The sequence below is a fragment of the Artibeus jamaicensis genome, unplaced genomic scaffold, assembly GCF_021234435.1.
Source record: "Artibeus jamaicensis isolate MK-2021 breed Jamaican fruit bat unplaced genomic scaffold, CSHL_Jam_final contig_936, whole genome shotgun sequence".
Classification (NCBI taxonomy): domain Eukaryota; kingdom Metazoa; phylum Chordata; class Mammalia; order Chiroptera; family Phyllostomidae; genus Artibeus; species Artibeus jamaicensis.
In genome coordinates this window covers 858,024-880,557 of record NW_026522017.1, presented here as the reverse complement: position 1 = coordinate 880,557, position 22,534 = coordinate 858,024, and the positions used below count along the sequence as shown (strand labels likewise).

General features: G+C 36.8%; 1 protein-coding gene across 20 annotated transcripts in view; it reads left to right on the top strand.

The window, feature by feature from the left end:
- The window catches only part of BAZ2B (bromodomain adjacent to zinc finger domain 2B), a 372,986-nt gene that overhangs the window by 117,203 nt on the left and 233,249 nt on the right, over nt 1–22,534 (top strand). Inside the window, exon 6 of one of the 20 annotated variants that reach the window (XM_053655134.1) lies at nt 7,664–7,865. The exons of 18 other annotated variants lie outside the window; for them this stretch is intronic. The gene's annotated coding sequence lies outside the window, so the exon portion shown is untranslated. Of the gene's footprint in view, nt 1–7,663; nt 7,866–18,067; nt 18,091–22,534 lie in introns of those variants that run through there. One more of the 20 variants, XM_053655136.1, reaches the window with a different exon arrangement.

Below are 22,534 nucleotides of genomic sequence, written 5' to 3'. Positions count from 1 at the left end.
CTCTACTTTTAATTACATTAATCCTGAATTCCACTAAAAATAGAGAGTATGAAAAGAGAGGATTTGCTGGGGGTGGGATGGGGAAGAGGGTATAAGGGGACTAAATGGTAATGGAAAAACTACAATAAAAATTTTTTTAAAAAGGAAAGGAAGGATTAAAATATTCAAATGCAAGGTTTTAATTTTTAGTGGTTAGACTTTTTCTAACTATTATTGGTGCACTAAAATAATGAAATTTGTCTAATTTTCCTTATTTGCTATATTGTGATGAACATTTACTTGCAAGAGATGTTTAGAAGAAAACCTTAAACCTTTTACCTTAATTGTTTCGCATGATGATTTTTGGTATTTCGTGTGTATGATGATTTTTGAGGTAAATGGAAGGTGGGTATAAGTGGAAACAGAAGGCTGTCTAGTCTCTGAGTCCAGAGAGAAGCCATAGTTATTTATATCTTTTCTGGTTTCTATGATGACATGATTGTTGAAACATACTTTTGCACTTCCTTGTAAAAAAGATTATTGACAGCATAAACCATTATGGTGACATAAGAAGCAGAAAAGCCCATTGTGAGGATCTGAAAAAATCAGAAAGCAGCCTGTAAGGATGATGTGTTTCTCCTTTTATGGGTTGTTAGTGTAAAGGAACAGGGTCTGTGAGGCAACACTAACAGAGGTTGTGCGTCAAATCTCTCTTTTAAAAGAGGCGCTATGGCAGAGCTGATGGAAGTGTTGTTAGGAGGTGGGAAGAAACAACAAAAAAGATAATTTTAAGGAAGGTTTTTAAATGAGGTTAAAAGGAATGGGACATTGTTATATAATTAATTGAGTATCAGGATTTTCTCTGTTGTTGTCTAAGTATCTTAGCATTGAATTCCTTTGCTTTGTCATTAATATTTTCTGCAAGCTTGTTGAGGAAATAACTCTATAATCATACCGTGGGGACTTGAAGTCAGAAGTTAAAGTGTTAGGGAAGGGCTGTGTAAACAGTAAACAGTTGGTTCCGGAAGAGAACATGTAGTAGCTTTGGCAGGTTGGGTAAAAGCTCTCTTTCCCCTTCCCTTTCCAGAAAGTCTGTTCATAGGTGTGTATGTGCCAAAACTTATAAAAGAAAAGAATTTGTTTAAAGAATGTGTAAATACTTTTGTACTATATGTGAAACAGGAGGATAGAAGCATTGCATGCTCAGAAAAAAAATTAATAAAATATGACCAGAATTTCCAAGTTTTTGTTTTATAATGAAGTACTTTATGATATATAGTACCTTGAATCTGACTTTTTCATCTTTTTTTATAAGATTTTATCTATCTTTAGAGGGGAAGGGAAGGAGAGAGGGAGAGAAATATCAGTGTGTGGTTGCCTCTCGTGTGTCCCCTGCTGGGAACTGGCCTGCAACCCAGGCATGTGCCCAACTGGGAATCTAACTGCGATCCTTTGGTTCGCAGGCCCACGTTCAATCCACTGAGCTACACCAACCAGGGCTGACCTTTTCATCTTAATGTGAGATACCTTTTGAAATAGGTAATTTTTTGTGACTCATTGCAAATATTTTATTCTTAGTTGGTGGCATTTGATGTGTTGCAGCTGAAGTCCAGAGGTACCAACTAAACTAATTACATGTGTCTGGCATGTTTGTTTCTGTATTTGCAATCAGTGTTTTACAAGTAAGCTAAAAATAATTTTTTAGTTACCCATGGAAACAAATACAAAGCACTTCTTAGTTTCTTATGTTTAATACTTTTTGATGTGCTGATAGTCTTATATCAGACAGTAATGTTAATTAAATAAATTGATCATTCAATTGAGAACAAGAATCAGGTCAGCATCTATCTTAGTAACTAGAAACAATTCAGTGTGCCCAGAATAAAATACATGGCACTGTAATATGCTCAAGTTCTTAATTTACTTAGAAAGGATGTACATAGAGTGAAGCTTCATCTTTTCTGAACTTAACTCCAGGAACTTCAGTTATTTATGTTAGAAAAATAACAGGGGTTGGGGAAAGAAAACAATTTTAATAGTAATCAGTGAACTTCTGGTCTAGGTGGGATACATGAGTCATCTGTGTTCTGTTCCTCAGTAGTTCTCACAGTGTGAGCGTCTTACACTGAATATGGCTGTTAGGTATTAATATAAGTATTTGTTTGTGTATTGTAGCTCCTAAATGCAGGCCAGCTATGGGTATTTGGAGCTAAATAAATGATAGCTGTTCTAATGCTGGTGGTCAAACTGACTGTGTTGGATCTATTGAGAAACAGTATTATTTGTCTCCAGGGTGATCCATGTCAAAGATAATATTTACTATATTTTATTTACTATCAATATATTTTAATACAATCTACTGAATAGATATTACCCATACTCCCCCATCTCCCAGTAATATGAGTTTCTATTGTATATGAAGGAAGGATGGTTCAGGATAGTTCATATGCTTAAGTGTATTGCTATTGATATCCTCTAATGTAAAGAAAAAAAAAGGTTTGGAATTAAAGGTTTTCGAGGATTTGGTGAAACTTCACTTGGGATTTAAGAGAGGCTGTAGATAACCACATCCTGAGCAAAGAAGAGGATGGAGGGGAAACCTACTTAAATTTGTTTGAAAATAATGGAAGACAAAGTTAGAATGGGGGATTTTGGTTAGCTAATAGATTTTTAAGCAGAGATGTGACATGATTAAAAAGTTGTTTTAGAAAGACAGAGTTGGAAGAAATCTGTTAAATGGAAAGAAAGACTAGTGCTTGCTGCAGAAATTGTCCCATGTTAATGACTAGACTAACAGCAATGCGAATGGGCAGAAGGATGAATATGAGATACATGGTAATTTAAAGGAATGAGGTTGAACTAGTTTGGGGAGGTAGGAAATCGTATTACCTTATGTTCAAATCTATTTCATATGGTTATTATAATAATTTGATGAGTTGAACAATTATATCCTCCTTTTCAGATGATGCAAGTGAGAACTAGAGATATTGGCTGTGGCTTACCACTTGTAGTTAAATATTCTTTCTAACACATCATGTGATCTCAGGATGAGTTTAGCTTAAAACACACTCATCTGTTTTTTTAAAACCCTTCCACTTGCTTCCTGGTATATCGAATTATATATGGATGAATAATCATATTCAGTTAGCCTCATATTTTTTATTTGTTTGTGTGTATTGTTCTGTACATGCTTATACCACGGCCAAACAGCAGTTTCTGAAAACCACTAGGAGATAGGAGGCGGCATGTTCTAAACATATTACAGACAGAGCATTGCTTGAGTATAGAATTTCACGACTCTATGATTGTGCACCTGATTTACTCTGTATGCAGTTCTTATTTCCTCTCTTCTTGCTTGGTAAAATCTGCTTATTTCTAATACCATTGTGAAGAGTTACTTTTTTGAAATCTTCCTAACTCTCTCCCTCCACACAGGGTTATCTGATTCTTCTCTCTGTTCCAGTAGAATGATAATAGTGGAGTGTGTGGTTGTGCATATAGGTAGATTGATTCATTCCTTTATACTTTTATAAATAATGCTTCAATGAACATTTCAATGCATACTGCTTTTATATGTTGTTGTTTGACATTATTCCATGGGATAAATTCCCAGAAATGCATTTACTGAGTGAAGGGCTTAGGGTACTTTAAGGCTGTTAATATATGTATTGTGAACTTGTGTGTATTATTTATATACGTATTATGTATTTTGAAAGAATTATATGGATTTATAGCTCACTAAAATACATATATTTTATTATACTTTTGTTGAATTGAGTATACTCATCATTTTTAGTTCTTGCCAATTCCATTGCAAAAAATTTACCTTATTTAACTTGTACTTCTGTGACTGGTTCTAGTGAGCATTCTTTCAGTATTTTAACCTGTTATATGTCTTTTTTTGTTATGTCTTTGACATTTGTCTCTTATTGCACTGAAATCTTAATTTATATATGCTATTTATAAATTTTTCTAAGTATTAATATTATGCTTTTATTACATTTACTATAATTATTTTGCATTTCAATACTGTTTTTTATTTACAGAGATGTGGAAATTAACTTGTAACTTCCTAAGATTTTTAAGAAGATTTCCTTTCTATTTTCAAGGTTAAAAAAATTCCTTCCTCACCAGAGTTTTTATAGTCACTTCTCACATACCCATATTTTTCAGACTCCCCCTGTATTTGAGAGGAAAAGGGGGTGAGTCTTATAGGCTGAATGTAGCTTACCTGGCTAGTAAAGGTAGTTTACATTGACATTGGTGAAATGTTATGTTATTTATGTTATTAAATATTTCACCATGATTTTTGCTTCAAAATTTTTTTCCGCAACTTGGGCCAAGATGGAGGTGCAGGTAGATACACTGTGCATCCTTCCACAACCAAAATAAGGATGACAGCAGTTTAGAAACAAAATAACAACCAGAACTGACAGAAAGTTGAACTGTATGGAAGTCGGACAACCAAGGAGTTAAAATAGACACATTCATCCAAACTGGTAGGTGTGGTGGAGTTGGGCAGCCGAACAGAGAGGGGTCACAAGAGAGGTCGCGGCACAAAAAGCAGTGGCACCAGGTGCGCAAGGTACCCTGGGTACACAAGACGGCAGCAAGCAGACCCCCAGCGCTCAGACAGTGGCTGGCAGACCCCAGGCATGGGGTGGCAATGGGCAGACCCAGCAAGGTGGTGAATGTGAAGCAAGGCGCACTGTGTGCAGGGCAGCTGGCTGACCAGGTGGTCCCACATTTGTTCACACATAAACCAGGAGAAACTGGGAAGCAAGACAGACCCCACAACCCAAGGTCCCAGTGCCTGGAAATAAAGCCTCAAAACACTGATTGAAAGCACCTGTGGGGGTTGAAGCACAGAGAGACTCCCAGCCTCACAGGGAGTCCCAGCCTCTAGGACTCACAGGGTCCTAGAACGTATACAAGCCCACCCACCCTGGAGTCAGCATTAGAAGGGCCCAATTTGCTAGCGGGAAGCAGTGGAGGGGGACTGAAATCTGACAGAAAGTGGAGCAAGCACCACTGTTTGCTCTTGGACCCCACCCTCACATACAGTGACACAACCCAGTGACTGGGTTGCCCCACCCTGGGGAACACCTAAGGCTCCACCCCTCACTACATAACAGGCGGACAAGACCAAAAAAAAAAAAAAAATAGTGACCCAAATGGAAGAACAGATCAAAGCTCCACAGCAAATACAACTAAGCAACGAAGAGATAGCAAACTTAATCAGATGTGCAGTTCAAAGCACTGTTGATCAGGATGCTCACAGAATTGGTTGAATTTGGTTGCAAATTAGATTAAAAAAATGAAGGCTATGCTAAGTGAAATGAAAGAAAACGCACAGGGAAACAATAGTGATGGAAAGAAAGCTGGGACTTAAATCAATGGAGTGGAGCAGAAGGAAGAAAGAAACATCCAAACAGAAAAGAATAAAGAGACAAGAATTCAAAAAAATGAGGAGAGGCTTAGGAACCTCCAGAATATCTTTAAATGTTCCAACATCCGAATTATAAGGGTACTGGAAGAGGAAGAGCAACAAGTGGAAACCTTATTTGAACAAATAATAAAGGAGAACTTCCCCATTCTGGCAAAGGCAATAGACTTCTAGGAACTCCAGGAAGCTCAGAGAGTCCCAAAGAAGTTGGACCCAAGAAGGAACACACCAAGGCACATCATAATTACATTAGTCAGGATTAAAAATGAAGGAGAGAATCCTAGAAGCAGCAAGAGATAAGGAGACAGTTACCTACAAAGGAGTTCCCATCAGACTATTTCTCAAAAGAGAACTTACAGGCAAGAAGGGGAAGGAAAGAAATATTCCAAGTCATGAAATGCAAGGACCTACATCCAAGATTGTTCTATCCAGCAAAGCTTTCATTTAGAATGGAAGGGCAGATAAAGTGCTTCTCAGTTAAGATCAAGTTCAAGGAGTTTATCATCACTAAGCCTTTATTTTAAGGGACTCATCTAAGAAAAAGATAAAAAACATGTATAGTAAAATGACAGCAAACTCACAATTATTAACAACCACACCTAAAACAAAAACAAAAACAAACTAAGCAAACAACTAGAACAGGAAAAGAACCACAGAAATGGAGATCACATGGAGGGTTAGCAACAAGGGATGGGAGGAGGAGAGAGGGGAAAGGGTACAGAGAACAAGTAGCATAGACGGTAGGTAGAAGATAGACGGGGAGGGCAAGAATAGTATGGGGAATGTAGAAACTAAAGTACTCAAGACACATGGACATGAACTAAAGGGGGGGGGAATGTGGGTGGGAGGGGGTGTGCAGGGTGGAGGGAAACGAAGGGGGGAAATGGGACAACTGTAATAACAGAATCAAAATATATTGAAAAAAAATATTTTCCTATATTTCTCCTTTAAAACCTAGTTGCGTCTTATGGTCCGGTGCATCTTATAGTCCTAAAAATATGGTATGTATTTTTTGACATGTGATTTTTTTCCTATTTCTTTTTACTAGTAAAACTCTTCTTTAATGCCCACGTTAAGGCCCAGCTTCTCATCTACACTTGCTATCTTTATCACATTTTCATTCGTATACTCTAGAATCTATTATAAGGAATGTTATCTAACTAATGAACAACTTTTTAAAGCGCTGTCAATGTTTTGTTGTTTTGTTACTACTTCTTTAAAATACTTAGATGTTGATGGTTTTTAATATTTGAGGTAAGCATCATGGTGAGCTGGGCAACAGAAAATGGAGTTCAAATATATTTTCTCCTACAACTCTTCCTCTGAATCTCTTGAGGTCTGTGTGATGGGTATACCTGTGATCTTATATTTAAGGGTCAGCCATTGATTTTAGGAGTTTCCTTGCTTCATGGGATCTTGGCACACGGGCAGCTGGTGGGGAGAGGGGAAATGGCCACTCTGTAGTAGTGTGGATTGTGAGTTTTATATGGTGAGTCAGTGCTTGCTTATGCCTGTATACTCAACTCTGGTAATCACCTGCAACGTTGGGTGGCTCTTTTTCAACACTAAAGATAGGCTGAGGGAAGTTCAAACAATGAGGCTAAAGGTAGCCCATGATTTTTTTTTTTGCTATGCAAACATGGGTTCCAAGATCTGTGATTCCCACTTCTCTTATATGCCTTCCATTCCCTAAACTTCAGTTCTGCAAGTTATGGATTGGGATATTACAGAATATTTGTTTTCCAAACAAATATTTGTTTTCTAAAATCTGTACCTTTTTAGTGCTCTTGGGATATATGTTCAAAGAATCAGTTTTGTTATAATATTTTTATTTTCCCTGGCTGATTTGATGGTGGCATTTCACTCACTAGTTCTGGTCCTTTTTGGTGGATTTTTGAGAGTGATAACGCGGATCAATGCTATCTTTTCAGATTTTAAAGCTTTTATTATTTTTTTTTCAAAAGGCTCTTCGGAAGTGGTTGTACTATTTTATACTTCTGCCACTGCACTCTGAGAAATTTTTTAAAATATTATATTCTTAACGGGAATAATTTCACATTAATTTGCATATATTTAATTATTATAGATAATCACATCATCCTAAGTTTACTGAGGAATTAGATTTGTGTTTGTATTGTTTAGAAGAAATGGTTTTGGTAAGATTTTTATAGGTTTGTGGTCATGATAATGTTAATGATTTTTCTCTTTTTTAAAGATTTTATTTTTATTTATTCTTAGAGAAAGGAGAAGGGAGGGAGAAAGAGAGGGAGAGAAACAACGTGGGATAGACATGGATCTGTTGCCTCTGGCGCACACCCGGCTGGGGGACTTGGCCTGCAACCCAGGCTTGCGCCCCGACTGGAAACCTCAATCCACTGATCCACACCAGTCAGGGCAAAGATTTTTCTTCAGCCCTATAATAGGCTGGTCTCATGATGAGGTATGTCTGATTATTTTCTTAGGTGCAGCAAGGGCTCCTTGAATTTTTTTTGCATATTGGTAACCTATATACTATTGTATATCTACTGAGGCTACAAAATTAACTGTGACTGTAACTCCTCATAAAGAATCTCAGCTAGCACATTTAAAAGCCACTGTTACTTGTTTTTCTCAGACTAGGAAAGCAAGCCCAGAACACTACCAGATTTTACCCACAGTAGTATCCTTAAATGTCCCTCAACTTTCTTAATGATCCTGGTCTGCCAGGGTGTGATCTTCCTTAACACCTGTAAGGCTGAGCCCCTATAAGGCAGGGAGCAGACTAGTGTTCCTGGTATGGATTTGTAGGTGTTGGATCTACAAGTCAGCCTTAGTTCCTTACAAGTACCTTGTCATACCTGTTTAAATGAGTATTGCTCTCAAATGTGAACACTCTAGGTAAAACTTTTGTTGTTCAATAAGTTTGTTCAATTATATCCTGTCGGAAAGGATGATTTATTGAATCTATGCAAATATTTCTATTGCTATGAAAAGGAGAGTCTCTAAAGAATTTTGGAATTTTGAGAGTTAGTGAAAGGTAGTATTTTCAAATGTTCAGTTTTAGTTTACAGAAGGAGAGTTTACTAAATTGTTGTAGTTAAAGGTAGATTAAGAAGAAAGAAAATAAAACATTAAAACAGTATCAGCAATATTCCAATCAAATAAACTTTTCATTGTTAGTTTATTCAGTACTCTGTACTTTTTGGTTTTGTTTCTCTGGAGATTGGGTTAGCTGACAACTGTTATGAAGGTATTTGCTTCTAGACTTAAAAGGGTTCTGGGCCCTGGCCGGTTGGCTCAGTAGGTTAGAATCTCATCCAGATATGCCAGGGTTGCCGGATCAATCTCAGGGCACAGAAAGAAGCAACCAATGAATGCAACAAGTCAATCTCTCTCTCTCTCTCCCCTTCTCCTTTCTCTCTCTCTCTCTAAAATCAATAAATTAAAAAAAAAATTTCAAGCGTCCTGGAAGTCTTTACCCAAAGATGGTCCTAAAGTTGTTTGAGATATATCACCTTAGGAGCTTGTACTGCTATTCTAATCTTTGGAGTGTTAATAGTTTGAAGTACTTGGAGTACTTTGGAGTGTCAACAGTTTGAAAGTACAATCCTTTCCCCAGACTCTGAAACTCCCTTTTGTTGAAGACACAAACTGTGGTCTGTACATTGTGGCAGAGCTTTCAAGAAAACACCAGAATAAAATAAAAGCTATCTGTGAAAAGTAGAGACTTAATGGCTGTGGTTAATTTGTCATTGGAATTTATAATACCAGGATGGAGGAGCATAAAGTTCTCTGTTGGAGTACAGTATCTAACTCATGAAAATTTTGATCAGTGTTTCCCCCGAGGGTAAAAATATAATGGATGGTGAGGACACTGACACGTGTCTGGGGAATGCTCAGTAAACAAAATTTTTGAAATGTTTAATAATAACACTTTTCCTATACAAACTTAACCTAGGAAGGACACATGTCTCGATTTGACAACTTTTCTGATGTGCTTTTACAATAGTAACATGTCAGACAAACCTAATTCTTTCTAGCAGTAGTAATCTAGTAGAAGTGACAAATCTTTCTGATTTTCTTGAGTCACAGTGGCAAATTGCAAAGATACTTTTGCTATAATATTGTGAGAAGTTTTTTATTTTCTACTTTTATGATATGAATTGGAGAATGGAAAATTAAGAGTTATTAGAAGATTTGCAGCTTGATTAGAATCGTGAGGAGGAGGATAAATGATGTTGGAAGGAGACTTGCCTTGGGGTGGTAAACGCAATCCAATATGCAGATGATATACTGTAGAACTGAATTGTATACCTGAAAACGATGTGATTTTATTAACCAATGTCACCTCAATAAATTCAATTAAAAATTTAAAAAATCAGATAAAAAAGATAAAGTAGAATCATGGGTGCATGAAAAGCAGTTTTTGGTTACCTATTTAGTCAAAGTAACAATGTAAATAAACATAAAAGATAATAGATTTGCTGTGTTAAAGAACAAAAATTCAGTCAGTGTGAAGATCTGATTGGCTTTATGGTACAATTCACTAATTGGGGAGCAGTGAGAGTTACTCCGAGAAGCTATACAAATGGAAGACATTTAAAGGCAGAAACTGGGCAGGTGAGAGAGGTATCAGCAGAAGGAAAAGGATTATTTTCCCTCAGGACAAAGTGGCGGTCTTATCCAGCAGACAACCTCAGCTTCTTTTGGGGAGGATAGAAAGGGACCATGTAACAGATTACCTCATTGGTACTGACCAGAAAATTCTAGACTGATTTTTTTAATTACTATTAAAGTTGATTTATTGGTTGATTCACTGATTTTAGAGAAAGAGGAAGAGAGGAGTAGAGAGAGAGAGACACATTCATTGATTTGGGCATTCACTGGTTGAGTCTTGTATGTGCAATGACTGGAGATCAAGCCCAGAATCTTGAAGTACCAGGACAGTGTTCTGATCAACTGAGCAACCCAGCCAAGGCCAGACTGATGAAGGAGAATTCCAGGGCATTTAGGTCAGTTATGAAGTCTGTGTTCAATATTATGAGTGTTAATATCATGGGCATTAGCACAAAGCTAATCCATTTGGGGCTTGTGGTTTTCTCATGAACAACTGGTTTGTAGGTGAGAGAACCTTTATTCCTTTTTTCTTTAGATAGTTAAGGATGTAATAAAGTCATTGTAAAGCACAGAAAATTATTCTGGTAGGATACAGCATTTCTGCTATTTTTTGAAAATATTTTATTTATTTATCTTTAGAGGGGAAGGGAAGGAGAGAGGGAGAGAAACATCAGTGTATGGTTGCCTCTCATGCATCCCCTGCTGGGAACTGGCCTGCAACCCAGGCATGTGCCCTGACTGGGAATGGAACTGTGATACTTTGATTCGCAGGCCCGAGCTCAATCCACTGAGCTACACCAGCTAGGGCCGCATTTCTGCTTTTAGGCACATTACATAGAAGGCATAGGATAGCCTTTGATATTGAAGATGAAGGTATTAATCATTACCCCCAAGGAAGCAGACCCATCAACACTGAATGAAATTGCTAAAATTTAAAATGTTTCATAACTTCTTTTTAGAATCGGCTATTATAAATCAAGGCATATAAAATTCACTTTCCAAGTTAAGTCCTTCCTTCATAATAGGTCTTTCATATTCTGGAACAAATGGATACTTTACTTGAGGTCAGCGGTTCTTTCTAAGGGGATCTATGAGATCAAAAGTATTTTCATAATAATAGTAAGGTGTTATTTGTGTTCATATGCAATGTACTCATTGCTGTCTTCAAATGCATTAATAAATGTTTAAAATAATATCTAAGTTTTAATTTCCAATGTAGTATATGTCAGTTTCTATGATCCACATTAAAAAAAAAGGCTTGTTGGAGTTCTCAGTAAGTTCTAAGAGTGGAAAGGCGTCAAGGGACCAAAAAGCCCTAGAATCCCACCTTTGGGACAAAGCCCTTTTTTAAAAATGTATATACGCAATTGTACTTCTCTTGTCACTGTTGCTGCTAGTGTAGTCTCAGCTACTCACATTGATTGTAACTTTTAGCCAAACTGATTTCTGTTTCAGAGAGAATGGTTGGGATGAATAATTGAGAACTGTCTCATACCCCAGCATTTCATCAGAGTAGCAGAGCTCATGAGCACATGTAACACAACTTTTTACAGCTGCACAGACCCTTTTTGTACCATAAAGTGGCAAAAATGAACACTTGCATTAACCTGACCCAGAATTACAGCTTGTTAATATTAAAATAAGAAGCAAGGATATATAAACTTAAAAGTATGCTTACTAATCAATGTTTCAATATTTTATCTTACTTAAAAATGATCTTGGTAGCTAATAGTCATGATTTAACTCACTTTAATGTCAGTCCAAGGTTTAAGTTACCTAAAGATCTTAAAAATTATCTTCAAGCTGTCTGCTACAAAAATGTAGTTACTGTTGAAACAAAAAATTGCCAGAATAATGATTCAATTTAGTTGAAAATAGGAATTTATATTTTTCAAAATTGTTAACATTGTATAGGATTGTTAGCTTGTTTGGTTAAAGTTAAAGCCATAACTTTTTAAAACCAAATTTATTACATTCATCTAATTTACTAAAGACTTGCCTTAATGACACAAATTTGAGTTCTTCAGAGGACCTAACTTTGTTTTAATAAGTTTTTTTTTGCTTCTTTTCTAGTGAATACTTAAAACATTACATATTACAATTTTAATTTACTTTCTGGGGATTTTAGTATAAAGACAGTGAAATGCCAGGAAATGGATGGTGATGATAATTATGTAACATCGTGAACATATTTAATACCACTGAAATGTACATTAAACACAATTTTTAAAAAGTGAAAGGCAACATATAACCAGGTAACTTGGTAATATGTTGTACATAAGACATCAGTAATTTTTTTATGCCACTGCTATATTCTTCTACAATTTTCCTTATAGGAACTTTCTTATAAACAGGGGTAAGAATTAGACACACAGAATTAATTGGAGGCACATTCGAGATTTATAGATAGATAAGATGCAAAAATTTGGCCAAAGTTATGCTAGGGATTAAAACGAAATCTTATTTAAATATGTTTGTAAAATAAGATGTGGCTCTAAAAGACACTTTTCTTTCGTCAGCTTTTTGTTTTTGCTCATGCTGTACTGAATACAATTCATTTCAGCATTTAGCAACTACTATTGGTAGTTCATTGGCTAGGTGCTAATACAATGGAGATGAATAAAAACAGTTACTTATCCCCTAGTTCACAGGCTAGTAGAGGACAACAGTCATGTAAATAGAATAGTGTGTGATATGTACGTCAGAAGAATTAGATTTAACAAAAAGAGGTAGCTCTATGAGGGGTAAGGTTTTAGGGAGAGAGTCACCATATTGTTAAAGTCTTTGAGAGCAAGGACTGCATCTTTTTATCTAAAAGTTACATATTTAGGCCTTGGCTGGCATGACTCAGTGGATTAAGTGCCAGCCTGGGTGACTGAAAGGTCACAGGTTTGATTCCCAGTCAGGGCACATGCCTGGGTGAGGTCTCCCGTTGGGGCATGTGAGACTGATGTTTTTCTCCCTCTCTTCCTCTCTCTAAAACTAAATAAATAAAATATTTTTTTAAAGTTACATATTTTTAACACATAGCACTAGACTTTAAACTTAGTAATATAGTCATAGTCAGTAATTATTAGTGGTTAAACAAGTTAATCTCTTAGCAAATTTTTGAAGAGTGAATTGAAGTATGTCCGGGTGGGTGAAGTAGGAAAGGACAGGCAGGCTTAACATACTCAGGTGTTGCAGGAAATGCTACGAAATGTCAGAAGATGAAGCTTAGACAAGTAATGAAGAGACTTGCAGGTGATGAGACATCATTAAAGTTGTGGGTTCTTTTCATTAAGTTTTTAGAAAGGGTGAGAGACTTAATTATTGTTAGTCATTTAGGTTTTAAAACAGGTATCTCTTCTCATTTTGGAAGATATAGTTGAGGGAGAAGAGATGTTATTATTTCTTAGTGAATTTCACACATGTAAGACCTTGTAGGATAAAAATGTTAACCAAAAAGCTAGATTCAAGTTTTTATACATTAATTGATATTATTTAGTTTTAGAGTTTATATTATGACCGTTTAATTTTTTTAAAATTTACTTTAGAGTAAGAGGAAGGGAGAGAGAAATATCAATTTGCTCTTCCACTTATTTGTGCATTCATTGCCCTTGTGTGTGCCCTGACTGGAGGTTGAACCCGCAACCTTGGGGTATTATTAGGACAGTGCTCTAACCAACTGAGAGCTACCTGGCCAGGGCCTGGTTAACACTTTTAATGTAGCTAGATAAAAAGCTTAGTAGTAATTTGCAAGAAAAATTCTGACTTTTATGTAGAATTAGGTGATTTGATTACTCAGCACATTAGTGTATACTCTTGTACTTTCCACATAAAAAACAAACCAAACAGAACTATTGGGGTGTCAGAATGAAAGCAGATTACTTTCTAGAGCTAAATAGTAACTTTTAGTTTTGAGATCCTCTCAAATCTTTTTTGGCTGTGCCACATGTAAACTTCTGATCATGATACAATTGCCACAAACTCCAGGCCTTCGATAAAGTAACAGTTACATTGCAGTGAGTGTTCAGGTATATTGTGATATTTTAATGTTAAGGCTGGAATTGTGAAATAAATAATTATATTGGTGTCAGAACAATAATCTTCATTTTTACCACAAAAATGACTTATTAATATACTTAAATTCCAAGTATTAAATTTGCCTTACTCATACTTAAAGTCTCTGAGTAAGCAGTGACAAGTGACTTTTGGTAAAAATGTAGAATAAATAGGCATGTAAAGAAAAAAGTCATTTATGCCAGTAATGTTGAAAATGCTTACTTATTTTTAAGGAAGCATTCAGACAGCAACACAGGTCACAGCTGAAAAACCTTGTGATAAGATAGAGAGCTGGAACACTTGGAAGCAGTCAGGCTGGCACCATTTAGCATAGGACAAAGTCCTAATCATTCAGTGAGGGCATCACTGTATTATAGCTGTAAAACTAACACATTGGAAATATCTAGTTGATTACCTAGTTAGATGATTCTGAGTATCAGAAAAAAGTCAGACTCTTTAAATAAAAGAGAAGGGAAAATACATTAATTATTTTGTTTAAAAAACTTCTTACATTTTTTAAATGGTTTGTAACTGTTATTTACAGAACTTACAGGAACAAAAACTCCTTAACCACTGCAGTTGTAGCTTATAGCTATTAATTTAATCAAAGGGTCGAAATGGAAGATCATACAAATATACATACCTATAAATGTAAACATTTAATAACTTACACTTTTACATTTGTTTGCAATTTTTAAAAGTGTTTTATTGATTTTTAGAGAAGAAAAGATAGAGAGAGGGAAAGAGAAACATTGATTTGTTTTTCCACTTGTTTATGCATTCATTGGTGGCCTCTTGTATCTACCTTGACTGGGAATCGAACTCACAATCCTGATGTATCAGGATGATGCTTAACCAACTGAGCTATCTGGCCTGGGCTTCTGCAATTATTTTTTAAAATTTGTTTATAGGGGTGCCAGCCAGTGCTTTTTCTTTGAGGATGGATTCCCCAATTAGAAATCACCATGTCTATCTCAAACATAAACCTCCAAAATAGTTTTATGTCCAGCTCTTTAAAGAATAGCAAGAACTTGGACATTTACAAAGTCTTCTGGGTGCAGAGTGCCTGTGCATTTTTTATGGTGTTTTCTGCCAATATTTTATACTTGCCTTACCTACATCTAATTTAACAGTAACTAAAAAAAAACTACTTCTATCAGGTTTTTTAGTAACATATAATTTTCAGGGAAATAACCTTTCTTTTTACACCCATCTCATTGTTTTATGTTATAATTAATTTCATAAATATAGTATCAAATATTACTAGCCTTAGTAGGTTTAAGAACAAATAAGACTTCTTAGGACATGCAAGTCATATAATGGGAACAAAACTCTGGGGGCCTACTGGAAAGAGAAAGAAGTAATTGCCATTAAGATTTGCCTTTGCAAAACATTTTTGTTCCACGTGTCTAGTGTTACCCACACCAAGTCAAACAGTCTTTGAATGGTGTCTCAAAGATCTGCGCTGCGGTAGCTCTGGGAGGTCAGCCCTCGTGGCTTGCCTTCCCGCTCCCCCAACCCTCAGCCTGGGTTTTACTGGTGGGTAATAACCCCTTCTGTTTTTCTATAGTCCCTTCATGTTACTCCAGTGTCTCCCTGCTGCATCATCATTTCTCCATTTCTCATGTTATTACCATTAACATTCTAAGGGAAAAATCCTCTCTTGATCTTTTCATTCCTCTTATGATTATCCTCATTCTCTGCCTTTCGTTTTGTAGAAATGTATTTGCTACCTTTAGTGCTCTCCTACTGTTCTTTCTTGATCTTGCTTCATACCAACTCCACAGAACCTGTTCTTACCAGTGGCCGGTGATCTGTGTGTCTTCAGTCATTTCCTGTTCTCATCTTTCTTGATGCGTACATGTGCTGTCATATACATGCATGTCTGTCTGATTATTTCCTTAGTATTAAGTGGAATTGTTGGATAAAAGAATATGTACATTAAATTTTTTCTGTTTTGGCCCTGGCTGGTGTGGCTCAGTGCATTGAGTGCCTGCCTGTGAACCAAAGGGTTGCTGGTTCAATTCCCAGTCAGGGCACATGCCTGAGTTGCAGGCCAGGTCCCCAGTAGTGGGTGTGTGGGGCAACCACACATTGATGTCTCTCTCCCTCTCTTTCTCCCCCCCTTCCCCTCTGTCTAAATATACATAAATAAAATATTTAAAATTTTTTTTTCTGTTTTGGCAAATTTTCCTGTAGAAGAGTTGTACCAATTTATATGTATTTTCTTTAATTGTGTGTGAGTTCCCACTTTTCCATATTTTTAATCTTTATAAATATAATTAAGAAAAATATCTTATTTTGATTTATGTTTATTAGAATATTAGAGCTACAATCATGTCAATTTTCTTTGGTTTTTATGTTTTCTCTGGAAATGTCTACTCACTTGTTTTGTCCTCTTTGGGATACGTGTTCTTTTTAACTTATTTAGTTTTTTACCACATAGTTACCACATATCATATAGAAATATATTTTTCACTGTTTATTGTTTATATTTCAACTTTGCAAAATTAACTTTGTACAATATAAATGTAACTATACATATTCCATGTGAAATATTTTTACTTTATGAGTGCTAAGATCTATCTTTTCCTCTGTGGTTTACAGGTTTGATGTTAGAATCTAGGCTAAACTGCTGTGACAGAGACCAACTGCAGTGGTTTAGAAAAGATAAAGCTTTCTTCTCTTCCACAGAATAGTCCAGAGGGGTATGGTCCGGGGATAGCTTTGTTGTGCTACCATGTGAATTCCATCTGTGAGCCCGAGGTGCCTGTACTGGTTGTTGCTTTCTCCCAGCTTCAGGAAGGGAGAAAGAAGCAGAAGGTAGACCTTTTTTAAGAATATAATCTGGAAGTTGTGCTTATCACTTTGTATCAAGTTATCTAGAATTTTTTCACAAGGCTACAGTAGAGCATTGGGGGATGAAAGTAACAGCTAATTGTGAAGTGCCCAGCTAAAATTTGGGTGTTTGTGTGATGTTGGGGTGGATGGTATTCTGTCACTAAGATAAAAAAGGAATGTATATCGATGCCATAAAGCGTAGCCCCTGACACAGGCGTGGGTGCTCATGGCCTAGAAGAAGGTCATTCTCTGTGTTAGGGTGACAAAAAATATTTCTGCTGATATTTAAAATGGTTTCTTTTTAGTCTGATTTGGAAAGGTGGAATTTTGAGTTATGGATACAATTTAATTTTTTCCTCATATTCCTAGTCAGTTGTCCCAATACTACTTATGGAATACTTATTTTTTTAGTAACTTGAAAGATATTTTAAAAATACATACTAAATAAATTCACAGATTGTTTTTGTACTCTTTGAGTCGTTTCATCTATTTCTTCCTCAGTACCTCCTTTTTTATTTCTTAAATTTTTAAATTTTTATTTATTATTATTGTTTTTTAATCCTCACTTGTGGACAGGATAGAGAAACATCAATCAGTGGCCCTCCCAGAAGCACCGTAACTGGGGACAGACCCCACATCCAGGGCATGTGCCCTGACCAGGAATCAAACTCACAATCCCTTTGGCCCACAGAACAACGCTCCAACCCACTGAACCACACCAGCCAGCATAGTACCTCAGTTTTAATTGCTAGGTATATAACTTTTGATGTTTCTTAGGGCAGACTTTGCATCTTTGCTCATTTATTTCTGAATTTTTCTTAGTTATTTTTCAGGTATAATTGGACCTTTTTGTCAAGTTTGAGAAAATAACCCTTTGGGTTTTGATTAGGATTAGATTAAATCTCCAAATTTTGATTCATTCTGTCAGCATAGGAAACATCTAGACCTGTAGAGGATTTTCTTATGAGTTTATATGAGCCAAAATGATGACATTAGGGGAAGCAAGATCTCAAATACCTTGAAGAATTATAGTTTTGCATTTCCTTTATAGGTTTGGAACTAGAGAGGGAAGATCACTTGAAGGTGGGAGAAAGCAAGGTACACAGTAGTTAACGAGATTATGTGCGCCCTGGAGGGCGGCCTCTGAGAGATCTGAGTAAGAGGATTACTCTGTTATTTTAAAGGTGTGTTAACCTAGACTATAAGAGCAATGGATAGGGCTTGCTTAAGGCAAATATAAAATTTATCCCAAAGAAGTTAAATGCCTGGGGCTTGATTACTCATCCCCCTGCAGTTAAGAATTTAAGATCAGGGTCCTGGACTGGTAGCTGTGTTTTTAGAGTACCTGCCTGATAAATCAAGATTGCAGGTTCCATCTCCAGTCAGGGCACATATATACGAAGCAACCAATGAATGCATAAGTAAATGGGACAACAAATTGATTTCTCTCTCTCTCTCTCTCAAATCAATAAACGAAAACAAACAAAAAAAAAGAATTTATGGCCATATCACCCTGTGAAGTTCACTGGACTTGTCAAATTTATTACAGATCCCCTGTTACATTCACAATTCTCCATTTTGGTCATAAATTGATCCAAAGGATGGATTCATTGGTAACCAACCAGTTAGTCAGATAGTGTTGTCTCACAGCTCAGGTAAGACTCATTCCTAGGAAGTCTCAGTATTGACAGCAGGTAAAAGGAAAGCAGTCAGGTCTCATGGACCTCTCTGGGAAAAAACACTCTGGATCTATTGTGTTTTGTGTAGCATCACCTGAGTTTTGCCATCTGTCTCATTTTTTTCTATATTGTGAATCTAGTATAACATTTATATAAGTATAAAAAGGGTATTAAAAGTTGCCTTATGCAATTGATAGTAATTATTAACAGTTGGACTAAATAGAAAAACCTAAAGACCAAGTGTAATTACTATTATGACTAATATCATTAGCTAGCAGACAGATAAAGACAATCAAACAATTGTTTTTTGAGTTCAACATCAATCCATAGGTATACAGGAATTGCTAATGTCTTGGGATAGGTGTCTACTTCTCATGTTCACAGCTTCTCATTTTTGAGGAGTCTTTGGTGTCCGTTGTAGGTGGAGGTGTCAGAGAGATTGGGGAGTGTCTTTATTCAGTGCCCTTTCCAAGAAACAGAATCTCTTTGTCAGTAGCAGAAGATGTCTTCATACAATAATGTCATCTCCAGCCTTGGCTGGTGTGGCTCAGTGGATTGAGCACTGGACTGCTAACCAAAGAGTTGCTGGTTCGATTCCCAGTCAGGGCACAAGCCTGGGTTGTGGGCCAGGTCCCAATTAGGGGGCACTTGAGCGGCAACTACACATTGGTGTTTCTCTCCCTCTCTTCCTTTTTTGCCCTTTGTCTAAAAATAAATAGATAAAATCTTTAAATAGTAAATAATATCAGCTCCTAAGTTCCCTCATTAAGTCCATCTTAAATGCACCGTGATGCCTGAGGAATGTCAAAACTGAAAACTGGAGTTTGCCAGGGAACTGTCGTGGGTTTCCCACAGACCCAATTATTTTACAACCATTGTTTACCCATATAATATAGCTTAGTTTTTCATCACCTGTTTTATAATGCTTCCCATGCAATGTTAACTGTTAAGAAAAAAACAAGCCTGATTAGTTTACACTTTTAAAAAAGATTTTATTTATTTTTAGAGAGAGGGGAAGAAAGGGAAAAAGAGGAGGAGAGAAATATCAATATGTGGTTGCTTCTTGCATGCCCCTACTTGGGGACCTGGCTTGCAACCCAGGAATGTGCCCTTAGAATTGAACTGGTGACCTTTTGAACTGGTTCGTAGGCCTGCACTCAATCCACAGATCTACACCAGCCAGGTCTATTACTTTTTTGTGAGGAGAGAAAAACAGACCTTTTTAGGGTGTGCTTAAAGTTATTCTTAGTAATTTTAATTATATATATTCAAATTTTATTCCTAAAAACCTCAATTTTTAATAAAACTAGCCAGTCAAATTTGTGAATATATTATACTTCTAGCAACGTATTTCATATACAGCAAATTCACGTACAAACTTGGATTTATTTTGTAAATCCTGGGTAAAAAATAAATGTCACATATCATATCAATAAATCAAAAGAAATGTCTGGGTAAAATATAAATATCACATGTAATATCAGTAACTAGAAAGCCATGACTTATTTTGCTATAATTGAACCAAACCAATTTAGCTTTTATTTACTAATGATTAATCTTAGATCATGTGAACTTGAAAAGCATTTGAGTTAGTTTCTGTATATCAGAGAATTTTAGAATACCCAATCCTCACAAGCGCTTGCCTTCGAATTAATTAATTTAATCTTAACGTATATTTTATTGATTATGTTATTACAGTTGTCTCATTTTCTCTCCCCATTATCCCTCTCTGCCCAGCACCCCCATCCCTCCAGTATTTCCCCTCCTTAGTTCACGACCATGGGTTGTACATACAAGTTCTTTGGCTTCTCTATTTCTTATACTCTTCTTAACCTCCCTCTGTCTATTTTGTATCTACCATTTATGTTCTTATTCCCTGCACCTTTCCCCCATTCTCCCCTTCCCCTCCCCGCTGATAACCCTCCATGTGATCTCCATTTCTCTGATTTTGTTCCTGTTCTAGTTGTTTGCTTAGTTTGTTTTTGTTTTTTGGGTTTAGTTGTTGATGGTTGTGAGTTTGTTGTCATTTTAGTGTTCATAGTTTTGATTTTCTTCTTTTTGTTAGATAAGTCCCTTCAACATTTCATGTAATAAGGGCTTAATGATGATGAACCCCTTTAACTGAACCTTATCTGGGAAGCACTTTATCTGTCCATCCATTGTAAATGATAGCTTTGCTGTCTAGAGTAATCTAGGATGTATGTCCTTCCTTTTCATCACTTTGAGTACTTCTTGCCTGCAAAGTTTCTTTTGAGAAATCAGCTGATAGTCATTTGGATACTCCTTTGTAGGTAGCTCTCTGCTTTTGCTGCTTTTAGGATTCTCTGTTTATACCCTGGCTGGTATGGCTAAGTGGACTGATTGCCAGCCTATGAACTGAAAGGTCACTGCTTCTACTTCCCAGTCAGGACATATGCCTGGGTTGCAGACCAGGGCTCCAAGTGGGGGCATATTTATCGATGTGTATATTGCACATCGATATTTCTCTCCCTCGCTTTCTCCCTCCCTTCCCCTCTCTCCAAAAATAAATAAATAAAATATGAAAAAAAAAGAATGTACCACTTATAAAAAAGATTCTCTGTCTTTTACCTTTGGCATTTTAATTGTGATATTTCTTGGTGTGGTCCTCTTTGGGTCCAACTTATATGAGACTCCCTGTGCTTCTTGCACTTGTATGTCTATTTCCTTTGTGAAATTAACGAAGGTTTTTTTTCATTCTTTTTTCAAATAAGTTTCCAATTTCTTGCTCTTCCTCTTCTCCTCTGGCATCCCTGTGATTCAGATGTTGGCATGTTTGGAGATGTCCCAAAGTCTTCTTATACTTCCCCGTGTTTTTCAGTTCTTGTTTCTTCTTTGTGTTCTGTTTATTTCTTTGTTATGTTCCAAGTTGTTGATCTGAATCCTGGCTTCCTTTCCTTCACTGTTGGTTCCCTGTGGATTTCTCTTTATTTCACTTAGTCTAACCTTCATTTCTTTCTTTATGTTGTTGCCATACTCAACGAGTTCTCCGAGCATCCTGATTCTCTCAGCCAGCCTATCAGATGCAGTGTTTTGAACTCTGCATCTGATGGGTTGGCTATTTTTGTTTGATATACTTATTGGGGGGTGGGTATTCTGTTCTTTCATTTGGGCTGTATTTCTTGTCTCCTCAATTTAGCAGGCCCCTGTATTTGTTTTTTTTTTATTCAAGAGAGGTACTTTGACTCCCTGTAAAAGGCATCTGTAAAGTGTGTGGGGCAGAGCCTTAGGTAGTCACCAGGTTAGGGCAACCCTCTTCATTCCTTTGTGGCTCTGTGTGGGGGAAGGTCTTGGAGAGGGCATTGTGCCACTGCCTGGCTTCCGGAGGTTTGCCTGGCACTTGCCCCTTTTCCAGCGACTTCACCCACATCCCATATGTGACTGGTGCTCTTCCAGTTGTTGCCCTGGTATTGAGTCCCAGAGTGGATGGGTTTGCATATATTTTAAGACCTTGGAGCCCTTTAAGCAAAGTTTTCTCAAAATTTGGCAGTTCCTTCCTCCATCCCCACCCCTACTGGTTTTTACAGCCAGAATTTATGGGGATTTATCTTCCTGGAACTGGAATCCTGTGCTGTGTGGTCTGGCCTGGGCCTGGGATCCCTTGTTCCCAAGGTATCCCTCCAGATTTTTATCCACCACAGGGGAACGTGGGACTCCCCAGCCCATTCTCCGCACCCCACTGCATCTCTTCACCTCTCCACCCCGTCTCTGTGTCTAGCCCTCCTCCCCATCTGGATGAATGTGGCTTCTTTAAATCTTTGGTTGTTGGATATCCATACAATTTGATTTTCTGACAGTCCTGGGTATTATTTGTTTTGATATTTAGGTATCAAAATATCTTCTTGTGGTTGTGTTAGGAGGCAAAGTATGTCTCCCTATGCCTCCATCTTGATCAGAAATTAGTATATTTCGGCCCTGGCTGGAGCCTTAA